The sequence below is a fragment of the Corvus moneduloides genome, chromosome Z (genome assembly GCF_009650955.1).
Source record: "Corvus moneduloides isolate bCorMon1 chromosome Z, bCorMon1.pri, whole genome shotgun sequence".
NCBI lineage: Eukaryota > Metazoa > Chordata > Aves > Passeriformes > Corvidae > Corvus > Corvus moneduloides.
The window spans coordinates 14,098,278-14,110,641 of NC_045511.1; positions in this window are offsets into that span (position 1 = coordinate 14,098,278).

A 12,364-nucleotide genomic window follows, 5' to 3' on the forward strand; every position below is an offset into this window, starting at 1 on the left:
CACTAGAAAAAAAGAGGGGCTTTTTAAGACTTACTTTACCTTGACAAGATAACTAACTGTATTTAATTTCTGTCTTGAGGCTCTCAGACATGCAGAACTAGTTTGTCCTGAGCAACAGTTCTCTGCAATGCTATTTGAATGCACAATCATCAAAAACTTCAACATATTATCATTACCTTCTATTATTATCCCTTTAAGGACTGCAAAATTCTTTCTTGGCATTGCTGCCAAGGTTTAACTTAGTAGGAAGGCAAAGGACAGCAGCAAAAGAAGTCAAGCACCACTTCCAAAATAGATGTTGCAAGCTGACCAAGTCCTGTGCATATGGAAATCTCATTTCACATGGACATTTTCAGTGACCTTTCTTGCTACCCTATTGCAGAAGTGATATTCTGCAATAGCTGCGTCCACATGGCCAGCTGTTTCCTACTTAATTTCTATAACAATGGCATAAAGACAGCAGGGGCCTATTTCTGGGCAGGAGTCCTGTGGTGTTTTTTCCAGATGGTGAGCTAGCTGTTTGTGTTCTGGATCTTCTCTTGCAACATGTTGTGACTGCATTGCAGGGCCAGCTGGAATCAGCCAGAACTGCAGCACTCATGGTCAAACTACACACTTCCACTGATTCATCCCCTTTTGGTGAACCAAAGCATTTTCAAGTTGCCATCAGTGGCCGTGAAGGGCCATCCATTCTGCCATGGCCCTAAGAGCCTCTCAAACAAAGAGGTTGACATCTCCACACTGAATGGATTTGTCTGCGGAAAACACACACCATTCTGACAAGCTCATATAGCAGCTCACACAAGGTGATGGCACCAGGAAGAGGATGAGAATACTAAGCAGGAATAAACTGTTTCTGAAATGAATTTGTTTTCTGAGCATAGGTAAACGATTGAACATGCTGGGGAACTGCACTGTACTGCAGATCTGTCATGCTTAGTGGGGAAAATAACAACACAAGAACTGTGATGATTTCTGTTCTTGGGATCTCTGCCATGCCATCTTACAGATAGGGCACCAGCACAGCAGCATGGACATAAAAGGCATGGGAGATTCCTGGTGGTATTACTGCTTTTTCCCATGTGATTTTAATGGCTTAATGGCACCCATCTGCCTGTTCTTTGCCTGCTGTGCCAAGATGAAACATTCTAAAGAAATGTGGTTAAACAGATGTTTCTCTGTAGGTTTTGATGGCCTGCTTGCTCAGTATGGCAGCTTCTCCAACACCAGAGCCACATGGTATCCACTGAACAAAAGAGAGACATTGCTCCAAAATTCACAGGGGATACTCACGGTGTTTAAATTTTTGTTACTGTTTTGGAAAAAAAGACCTACCATTCCCCTTGCCCTTAAGCAAGAGTCCTGCACAGAAAGGTGTATTAGTCTTTCGTGAGAAACTACAGATTGATAGGGGAGTGTATTTAAGAGTTGGAGCAGGAAAAGAGTGCTTAAGTGGCTGACTGTGAACACTACCTCCCTTGTAAATGCCTGCTTGCTTGTTCTAGGTTGATGAGAACAAAGAAGACTGTTTTTCATGGAGGCAAAGAACAAGGTGTTCCCAGATGGCAACTGGCAATGACAACTAATTCAGAGAGCATTTGTGTTCCTAGATGGAACATCAAAATAAAGTGACTTTATTCCTCATATGCATCATATGCATGGGAATTATGCTTTTAGGGAAAATAGAATGACTTTTCACAGAACAGCATGTGTTAAATATATTGCTTTGGCAGTAGAGACCACTGTATGCACCGTATTTTGCTGATGTGTGTGAGGATCAGTGCTTTTATCAGCCCCTCATTGTGCATTCAGCCTGAGGTGCTTTGCCTTACAAGAAACAAATCAGATGTTAACAGCAACGTTGTTACCAATCAAACATCAATTGGACATGTAAAGTCTATACCCACTGAAAATAAAGAATAAAGATCTGGAGAGGGTCTGATTTTCTATCAGTTTCTTGATGAGTTCAGCAGCATAATGAAAACCTCATTTTCAAGCAGGTTATGTCCCATCCGCAGCAGCTCTGCCTGCCATGAAGGGAGCTGGAGACACACAGACAAAGGTGTGACAGAAAATCTCGCCTCTGAGCAGGCAGCATTCTCAACAATTCACGTTTATGACTGGATTGTTTCACTGCCTGAAACAATCTGAGAATTTTTCTCTGAGAAACCAGCAGTAATAAGTGCACTTGTATTTGCCTCTTCATCAGCTTCAAGAGCTTCCTCTGGTTGCCTCTGCCCTGTGGGTACTATTGTAGTGCAGGTAAATGCTCTCTCATATCAGAATTCTGCTGCCTAAAGCCGTCACATAGATCCTTAACTTTCTTTCTTTCTTTCCTCCTGAATAAGATGTCACCTTTTTTCACTTTCTTCTGTAATTTTCATAGATTTCTGGCCTATCTTCTTTTCTCCATCTCACTAGGCCAGTAGTTAGCAGATAGTAACAAACCTCACCTTCGGTGTCTTGGCATTTTGTTTATATTGGCAGTAGAAAATGGTTAAAAGAAGGAAAGGCCCTGTCTCGGGTGTTAACGTTTCCTTGCTTAGGCTGAATTTTCTCCAGGCCAAATTATGAATCTTCCTACCATGAACCACATACTGCTACTGGTTGTGTGAAGTAATGGTCTGGACCAATGGGCAAGAGCATCTGGATTTACAATGTGAAATGGGACACATTTAGCACTCAAACCATGAAGCAGCCACCGGCCTTGAGTGTGAGGCAAGGGGAGAGTGGATTGGGTGGGGACAGGTCAGTAATTACCCCTGCATGTCTGCAGGCAGCCCTAACAGTGTTGGGTATTAATTTTTGGATTTAATGTTATTAGAAGAGGCTCTTCCCAATACAGAGAATATTGAAGAGATGTGCAAAAATTATGAACCAAGTTAGCTCCTCCAAAATCTTGCTGGAAGGGAAATGCCTGCTTAGATGTCATTGCTATATAGCTCTGCCATGCTGTCTGTCTTGTGCACTGAATGACAACACCCCTCTGGTTCTTCAGAAGGCTAAAGATTCACTCATCCTCCTCAGGTTTCTGCACAGATGTCCTAAACATTTGTGGGAGTCACTGTGTCAACAAGATGTCCTGGCTTTCAAGGAGGAGCTGCTTATCGGTAATAACTAGGCCATACCTCATTAGTCTCTTTATTGTTGTCCTCCACAATCCTGGATGATGGAACAGCCATGCATAGAAGAGCAGAAGAATCATTGGGATGCAGAGAGTACCAGCCAGGAAGACAGGGGAGAATGAAAAAGTTCTGGAAGACAGATACAAACTGCAAAGATTAGTCAGCAAATAATAGTCAGTGAAACACAAGGAACTGGAACCTCTCTCAGTGTAGTCAGAAAAGGTCACACCAACTGGCAAGTAAATTCTCAAAGAAAAACGGCAGAAAGAGTAATGTGGCAAATAGTCTGATGCAGGCATGCCCACTGATACTGACAGAAAGTTCCCACTGTCAAAGTTCCGTGAACAAGGCAAAAATTTCTCTTAGCATTTAATATGAAGTTACTTGTCCAATTTATGTGTGTAAACACTGCACAAACTGGACCTCAGGTTCATAGGCTTTTGAAAATGCATGCGATTATGCTAAACAATCAGGTGTGAAAAATTCAATTCTAGATATTTCCATATTGCCCTGTGTAAGTAATTGATTTTTCAGTTGGCTAGGCCAGCCTTTCTGTTTGATTTCACTTGAGCACCCAGAGGAGATACAGACTGCTCATTAACATGGAAAGAAGAAAAATTTCTTAGTCTTTGTACTTCAAAGACTCCTATAAGTAACACAGACTATATCTTGATACAGTCAGAGTAGGAGGTAAGGTTTAGGTCATCATCTAAGATTCTGTTTCTCTCTGTTTTTAGATTTACAAATATGCTCTTAATTTTTGAAAACTGTTGTGTTGTTGATGTTCAATGTAAGTTATCTGTGGAGAGATGTGACAGACAGCAAATGCAGGTAGTCTTAGCTTTGGTATGTCCAGATGAGGTCCATTTTTTTAACAAAATTTTTCAAGAAGCAGTTCATTCATGTTTAGGTTAATAGGCCGACGTCATTTTCTTCAAGGGCAAAAACAAATACAGGGATAAAATGAATTAGGCCAGCTCATACACAGATTCCACATCAATGACGTCTCTTGCAATAATATCCCACAACCTCTGTAGCGGAGATTTGTTACAACACAATGGCAGTGTGACAAGGCCCCAGAAACCACACTTATATTTTTATTAAAACAACACTGCCCAGGCTGGCAAATGTAAATGTCCATATGTGCACCAGGAAAGAAAGTGAAAAAGCACACGTTGTTCATCTTTAGCTACGAGGAAAACATTTTCATGCATAAGGTGGCAACGATTTCCAGATATGATCTCAATGTCAAGGTCATGCTGGCTTTTGAAAAAAGGATCATGCTCAACTTCAGAGTAAGTAAATCTTGGTGATTTGGTAAAAGATTTCACACGACCACTTCTATTTTCAGTTTGCATCTATACTAAATAAAGCATTTCACAAAAGGGTTTTGAATTGAGGCTTGTAGGTAGTTGACATGAGTGGAAATTTTTCAGCGTGAAATTTGCTTAAGAGAAATCATGTTAAGCTGACTCTTGGGATGTGCACCACGGGAATCCAAGACTCATGCTGAATGCAAGGCAGAAGGGATTAAGTGCTTTCCAGTCTCAGCACTGTGCCCGTGACTCAGCTCAGCTGCAGTTTCTGGGGTATGTCTGGGAATGGAGCTCACATACACACCAAATCTCTGTAGTATCTAGAGGTGTGATCTGAGATTAAGTCAAATCCACACCTGCATGGCATTTAATTATAACAAGTGGTGAATTGTATAGTAAATTCACAGGTGTCAAGGAAAGGATTCCTGTGAGCCTCAACCCTGACACCTGGATAACACAGGGTAGTGAGGTTGTGATCATCTGACTTACAGGAGCATTAAAACAAAAGTACCACTGAGTTCAGTGAGCTGATATACTTTTAGCAACTACAGTTTATTGCTTTTTATTGAAAAATTTTCATGGAAAATACACCTCCTTGATAAGAGAGCTTGATTTTCAAGTATAGTTAGCTGAATTTGGGCCAGGGACAGCCCTAGCATCATCTGGAGTTAATCAAGGCAATGGATTGCTGGTGTGAACAAATGACCATGACCCCACAGTTTATGTATTCATGCTGAAGGAACCTTTAAGCATCTCTGCTGCCAGAGGTGAGTGCCAGAGCTCACAGGACAGCAGCTGTGGCTGGGTGAACCTCTGCACCTCTAAGCGAAGACAGCTACCCTGTACCCTCTCCACTTCATGTTAAGAGCCTCAAACCTTCTTCCTTCTCACCATTCCTCTTCCACAGTGTGAGCAGCTCGATCCAAGTCAGGAACATGCCACTCACCTACTGTGCAGTAAAAAACAATACTATGCTGCTAAGAAACCTCCACTTAGCTCCAAGTCAGGAATATTACACTTAGATCCTTGAAAATAATAAAGCATATCTTTAGATTGCTGACAGGAACCCCTGGACCTTGTATTAATTGCTATTTATTAATAATCCCAACCTAAAGTCTATAGGATCAAAAATTCCTTTCGGAAGTAATGCCAGGCAGTCAGATTTCCAGTGTACTTGGAATTTTGCTTCCTGTTGCCCTCAGGTGAAGCATGAAAGGACTAGGAACACTCATGCCACCAGCCAAAGGACTCAGAGGACTATTACCTCATTTTTACTGCATACCGTAAAGCAGAGATTTATAATGCTATATGTATGAGGCCTTTGAATTTCTAGTGTGCTGTAAAGCAAATTCAGACATTAATTTAAATATGTGAAGATTCGACTGTGCAGCTTGGTGAGATATGGCCCTCATGGACAGATATCTGTTGATAAACAAGTGAAGCCTTGGATTTTTTGTTGGCTTCACTCCATGTTGGGGTTTTCTCCAAAGTGGCCTGTGGGTCTCAATGCCTGCTATTTCTGTGTTTTCTTTTAAATAAATGTATGTTCTTATGCACATAGAGTAAAAGTCAAATTTTCACCCAAGGCATGTGTTTCTAGGCACAGTCTGGGGTTTGGAAATACTATGGGCTACATGCTGGAAGGGAGGCTGTTCCATGGCATGCTGCCACATCTCTTTTGATTAGGAAGCTCACAGCTGGATAACTTCTGAAAACAGGAAGGTATGACAGCAAAACTTTATTTTGATTAAATAGCTCCTATGTAAACACAGGAATTCCACTGTCATCCCTGCTCCTTATCCTCAGCAGGTTTTGCAAGGACAGACTGGCTGGGTGACAGGTCTGGTGGCTCTGTGCTGGCCACAGGTCGCTGAGAGCAGGTTTCTTACCTAGCTCAGCTGACAGCTGAATGAAATTGTCTGAAAAGTCACAACACAGCCACTGTTAGCACAATTTACTATTCTTCTGTGGATTTAGTAATTTTTTAAAATTTTCATGGAGACCTAGGGGAAGGCTTTCAACACATGGATCATCTTATACACAAAATGTCTGCCACCTTCCCTTACTGCCAGTGGTTTGGGAGACAACAAATAACTGCCCTGTCCCCTCATGGCATGTGAGAAGAACAAATGGAGTGAAGCACAGGAGAGCAGGGGAGGAGACAGCAAAGAGTGAGGGCTGGAAGACGTTATGACAGGGAGTGGGACACTGGGGCTGGACTGGCAGTGTGTGGAGGAAGGGCACCCCTTCAGGTGCCATGTGGGTGCATGTTCAAGGCTAGGTTTTAACCTTAGAAGCCAGTGGATACTTTGGAAGTACCATCCCCCTTAAGCTCAACTGAAAAGCCCTAAAAGTAGATTAATCTAGCGTATCAGCAGTGATTTTTGATGCGTACTTCTGTTTGTTGGGGGCCTGGCTGAAGTCAATGAGTGGTGCCATTTTAAATGCTGGCAGCTGCTGACTAGCAAAGTGTGGTTTTTAAGAATTGTTTTTTGTGTATTTCAAACATTATGAAAAAAACTCAAAGATGTCTTTGAAATTGAAAAGAAGTATGTTCTTTCCCAGTTTCTGGTGAAAGAGATCACGTCCTCTCAGACATATTCCCTCTCTTCTCACAGAGCAGTGACAGCTGTTTTGGTGAAGGAATTTAGAAGGCTGAGGACACCCAGTGAGCTACTGCTCCCAAATCATAAAACTCAATCTCACACAGCAAAAAGGTGAAATTGAACACTTGGTGTTCATGAAGCAGTATTACATCATTTAATTCCATATTTAACTCACCTTTTAACCACAGTGATGCTTTCAGTATTTGTATACTTACAATGTATTGCAGTTTGAACAAACCTCTTTAGAAGTTGCAAATATTCAGGTGAGAATCAGGTGGAAGAAAATAAGAACAATATTTCAGAATTATTATTTAATTTCTACTGTCTCTGCATAAAATTTTATAATACTAGTGGAAAACTGGTTTCTTAATAATTTAATCCTCATGCCTGCTGTTAACTCTCTGCTATGCAGTTCACAAATTAGTGGGTATTAGACAAGGTTTGTCATTCCTTCCACAAACTCACGTGGGTTTTAATTACAGACAAGTCTGAAAATTTTCTGTATTTCCACCATTGTGATACCATTCTCACACTGGTGATAAATTCTGAAAAGTACCTTGTACAGATGAATTAAAAATCCATCCTCAAAGTTGCCCTTAATAGTCATACATTGTTTAAACATACTGTGCAAACTGTGACTCCTTAGAACAATTATACAGATCAGTTGCCTATATTTCTTTATAAACAATACTGAGATTAATTAGTTGGAATGGCTTCCTTTGCTTCGCCTCTGATGTCATGAAAATGCTCTTCCTTGGACAGAATAAACAAGCGTATCTGATATGCAAGCTAATATAATGTCCTTTATTTACATGATTGTAAATCCTGTTAGCTTTAAAACAATTTTGAATTTAGGAGAGAGCCAAAAAGGAGAATAACAAAGGAGAGAAATGACCTCAGTGATTCCACAGTGACGTATCTTCAGCCTTAGAACTGCCATGGGAAGGTTGTGTTATCAGTTGGCTTGGGAAACCTGAGTGCTGGCTCTGCCATTCTGCCCAGAGCAGGACATAAACAACTGCTAATTGTTTCAGGAGCTCATATCTTTTACCTGTATCTCAGTTATGCTTTCTGTGTAGCATGCATAGGGTTTCAGACATACTGAATACAGTTAATCCTTTAAAATGAGCCAAACTGGGATTTTAGAGCTTCATCTACTAACAAACTTTGTATTCAATACCCAAGTGTTCTAGGCTTCTACTGTAACATCCATGAGTATTTTTTCAGTGGCTGCACATCATATTAGACAAGTTGTTAATTTAAGTATGTAAATGAGAAATCTAACCTCTTTCAAAAATGATGATCATATTCCCTATGAAAATATGGCTGTATGATACAAAAATGCCATGAAAGATCAGCCAGCTGGTGCTGTATTTGTGACGGAGTGCTACCCAAGCTTAAGCTCAGGCTGATTACCTAAGCACTCTTACTAGTTTATTTTGAAAAGTGTAGGTGTTCATGTTTCTTCACAACATGAATGAGCATATATTGTGAAAGTGATGAGCGTTTAGCACACTTCGTCTATTTAAACATATCTTTTCAGCTACATTCCCCACTTTGTTGTGAAATTGTTAAAGACCAACTCTTGAAGATTACAAATAAAGAACCGGGGTGGAAGCCAGATCCATACTATGAATGGCAGAACTCCTAGTTTTTTCAATGGAACTGAGGGTTCAGCCCAGCCTTTGTCAAGGAAGAACTCACAGAGAAGTGGCTAGGACTTTTTTCTTGTAAGATCTTGGGTTTGCCTCACCCGTAATTGGTTGACATCAGGACTTCATTTGCACCCAAACATTTTTTTCTTCTATTGCAGTACTTACATTTAAGTTTACAGAATAACCCAAATTATATAAGGCTGGGGAATTGAAATTGTGTTCAAAGATATCCATACAGGTTAATATTTTTTTAGAAAAGCACAGAACAGCCATCTTGCCCAAGGTCTACCCAAGCCTCCTTTCATCAGAACAGTGAACAGAGAACAGTGGCAGCATGACAGACATTTTACAAGTACACAAATATTTTGATTTTGGGGACTTCAAAAATTGTCCTGTCCCCAAAGGTAATTATTCCCTAATGCATGCATAAGCTATGAATGGATGCTGAGGCAATGACCCACGTACTGAATTCAGCCCATTAAAGAGAATCTTCTGGCCTACACCCCATGTCCCAGGTGTAATAATCTGTTTTTCAGCCCCTCAGGAGGTTTGCCTGTGTGCATGCATTCTGTCAGCACACACATGGTGAGCTATGTTGGGTCTTCTACACAGGGATCTGTTCTTGTTCAGAAGGTCTGGTCATTTGTCAGGGAAAGGATAGTGACACTCAGGCTCTGCCTGCCTCACTTGCAGGGGATGGAGGCCACTGTTCTTGTAAAAGCATTCCCTTTCTGTAGTAAACGTGTGATTTATGGGATCAGCCTTACCATGGTATATGCAAGATTAACTTTTGCTGATATCAGTGACATTCACCTCATGATCTGGCACTCTTCCTTTCTAAGAAAGGCACAAGAAAATAACAATAGAAAAAGTAAGTTGTTGTTTTATCTTAAAAAAAATTAGCATAGTTTTTGTTTTTTCTCTCTCCCTTCATTTTTCCATGACAGAAATAGATAGAGTTACCATGGGCCATATATTACAAAGAAATTAGAAACTGTTCAGAGACTTAAGCTCTTCCCAAAAACCTGGGAAAATGTTTACACATTAGAGAGCTTGTAATATTTAATTCTGTGTGGTAAATATTCTTCAATTTAAAAAAAAGCCCACTGGGAATTTCCAAGTATAAAGTTGAGCCTGAGTTGGGACGTGTTAGACTTGTGAGTAATCAGAGGGTTCCAATTTAGCAGAGTGAAAAAATTAGAACTGGATTCGGTCTTTATAACTTTGCTGTGAATTTGCATTTTCCTTCTGGACTCCATGTCTCTTGAGTGTGCCTGAATACTGTATAACTTTTGATACATAATATAATTGTGATAGAATTCCCAAAGCCTATGCCATCTATAAGAATTAATACAAGTATATGTAGTTGTATTTAAATTTATTAATGTGCTTAATGTACATTAAAACATTGAGAATTCTGCTAAAGTTGGCTTATTATGCAAACTGGTTTTTAAAAAGGCAGCTCACAAGAAATCTAAATGCACTTATTTCCATTTTGTTGCAGCTTTTCTAGAGGAATGACTAGTCTTTAAGTGGGTGCTTCCCTATTTTACCCAGGCTAGGCCCTGTGGGCAAGTCTGTGTGACACCAGACTTAAAAGCCTGGTGGAAGAGAAGCTGCTGGTCTGGTCACAAGTGAAATAGTGCCTGTTCTGCATTTCCTCATCTCAATTAACATTAAAACCATGGGCACACTCTTCTCCCCCCTTGCCTCTGCCCATTTCCAGTAAAGGAATTTTGTCTTTCTGGTTTGTTTTCTGCTTTCTGCATCAAATGTTTAGCAGAGCCCTGTAACCTTTTCCAGCTACAAGAAAAATTGGATGATAGATTCAAGTGTTTTTATTTGCAAAGAGTGTTTTCCTGAATGAGAGATGAGACTTTTTTTTTTTTTTTTTTTACTGTAGTGAGCCCCATTCCAGCCAGCTCTAAGTCCCCTAACTGGATTGTATAGTTTCCTGTTTTATTCTTTGGTGTTTTGTTCTTGAGGGAATATTTTGAGTTGGTGTGTACTCAATTCTATTGAGTTTCAGTTTGTGTTTGCTGTGTTTGTGTTTTCTGTTGGTGTCTTTTACTGTTGTAGTATTCATTCAACAGAAAAGCACAATTTATCCTTACAGATTTGCTGAAGGAGACCTGTGCACTGCAGTCATTATCTTTACAAGGTTTAGCTCAATGCAAGGGATCACTCACTCTGGGATATGAAGGACAATAAAGAACAGGCAGAAAGCAGTGTGAGGATTACTAGAAAGTCTTGAAATTTTAAGGAATACTGCCATTTAAAATGGTGTTCAATTTCATGTGCAAAGCAGATACTTTTGACAGGATTAAGTCCTCTAAGATTTTCAGAAAGCATTTAGATTAAGAAATTGAAAAATTTGCCTGTTTATTTTTATGTATATAAAACTTGCTTGTTTTCACTCTAATTTTTTTAGACTTTTTTTTATCTGTTTGTTTTGCTTTATTTTAATATTGTATATTCTTTTATCAGATGATGAATTGCACTCTATAACCATCTGAGTTACGTGTGCTGTTCACTATCCTGACCCAGGAACAGGCCTGGACATGACATGATGTAGCAGCCAGGCATGCTGTCCTAAGGGCTCATAATTAGTGCAGGACATTAGTAATTGGAATGCCACTGTTTCATGGGTCTGCTCTGTGGTCTAGGACAAACTTTTTAACCTCTTTCCTTCAGTCTTGGAGCTCAGAAGATGCAATACTGCAGACCTATCTATTTCCATGCGGAAAAACCCCACCAATTTCTGAGTTTCTTGGTGGTACATCAAAGACAATTTGGTCTCCAAGAACATTAACAGAGACAAGGGAATAGAATGTTGTTCATTCAAGACTATTGGCTGAAATCTAGGGTTTAGTTTGTTGGGTAAGGTTCTTTGTCTCTCTAATCCTCTAAATGTAGAGTAGACATAATGTAGTTTTCCTTCTCCCATCTTCTTTTTGTTGGTGGTTATTTATACGATACCTTTTTTCTGTGAGTTCTACCACGTGCGTGTATAATTTCGTACCTCCAACATTAAATGAAGCTTTGACTTTTTAAAAACTGCTTGAGGTCTTGAGGTTTGGGGTTTTTTTTCCCGCAGAATCCACAGTAAAATTTGTCTTTATGCGGTTTTTAGCTTTTTCAGAACCATTTTCTGCTCTTCTATCCAAAGTGAGTCACTCTATCCTCTGATATCTTCTGGAGAAAATAAATGTTCTGACATTCCAGCTGTTTCAAAGTGCAAATAAATCACTATTTGCACCCAACACATGACCTCTTTGCACTGCCAATATTAAATCCATGGTTTTCATTATTTTAAGCTACTGGTATTGCAAGTACTGTCTAACTGCAAAGCATTTGGTCTCAAGATCTAAATGGCACCACAGAGGTATGAAATATTATTGCACTGCCATTTTGTTTTATTGTTAGGATAAATATAGCAGTGATGTCAGGAGAGATGTATGTCTCACAGCAGTTCTTGGAAAGTAGGTTGTGGTCTGATAGAGCATAAATGCCTTTTTTCTCCATTTTTTCTTCCATTAAGGCTGGCAAAAACAGTAAGCAGGACAGGACAAATCCTAGGGCATGGTGAATTATGACTTTTTCAGTGACACTCATTGTCACTGAAAGATGAAGAGCAGGATTTTTAGTTCTGAAACAGGAGG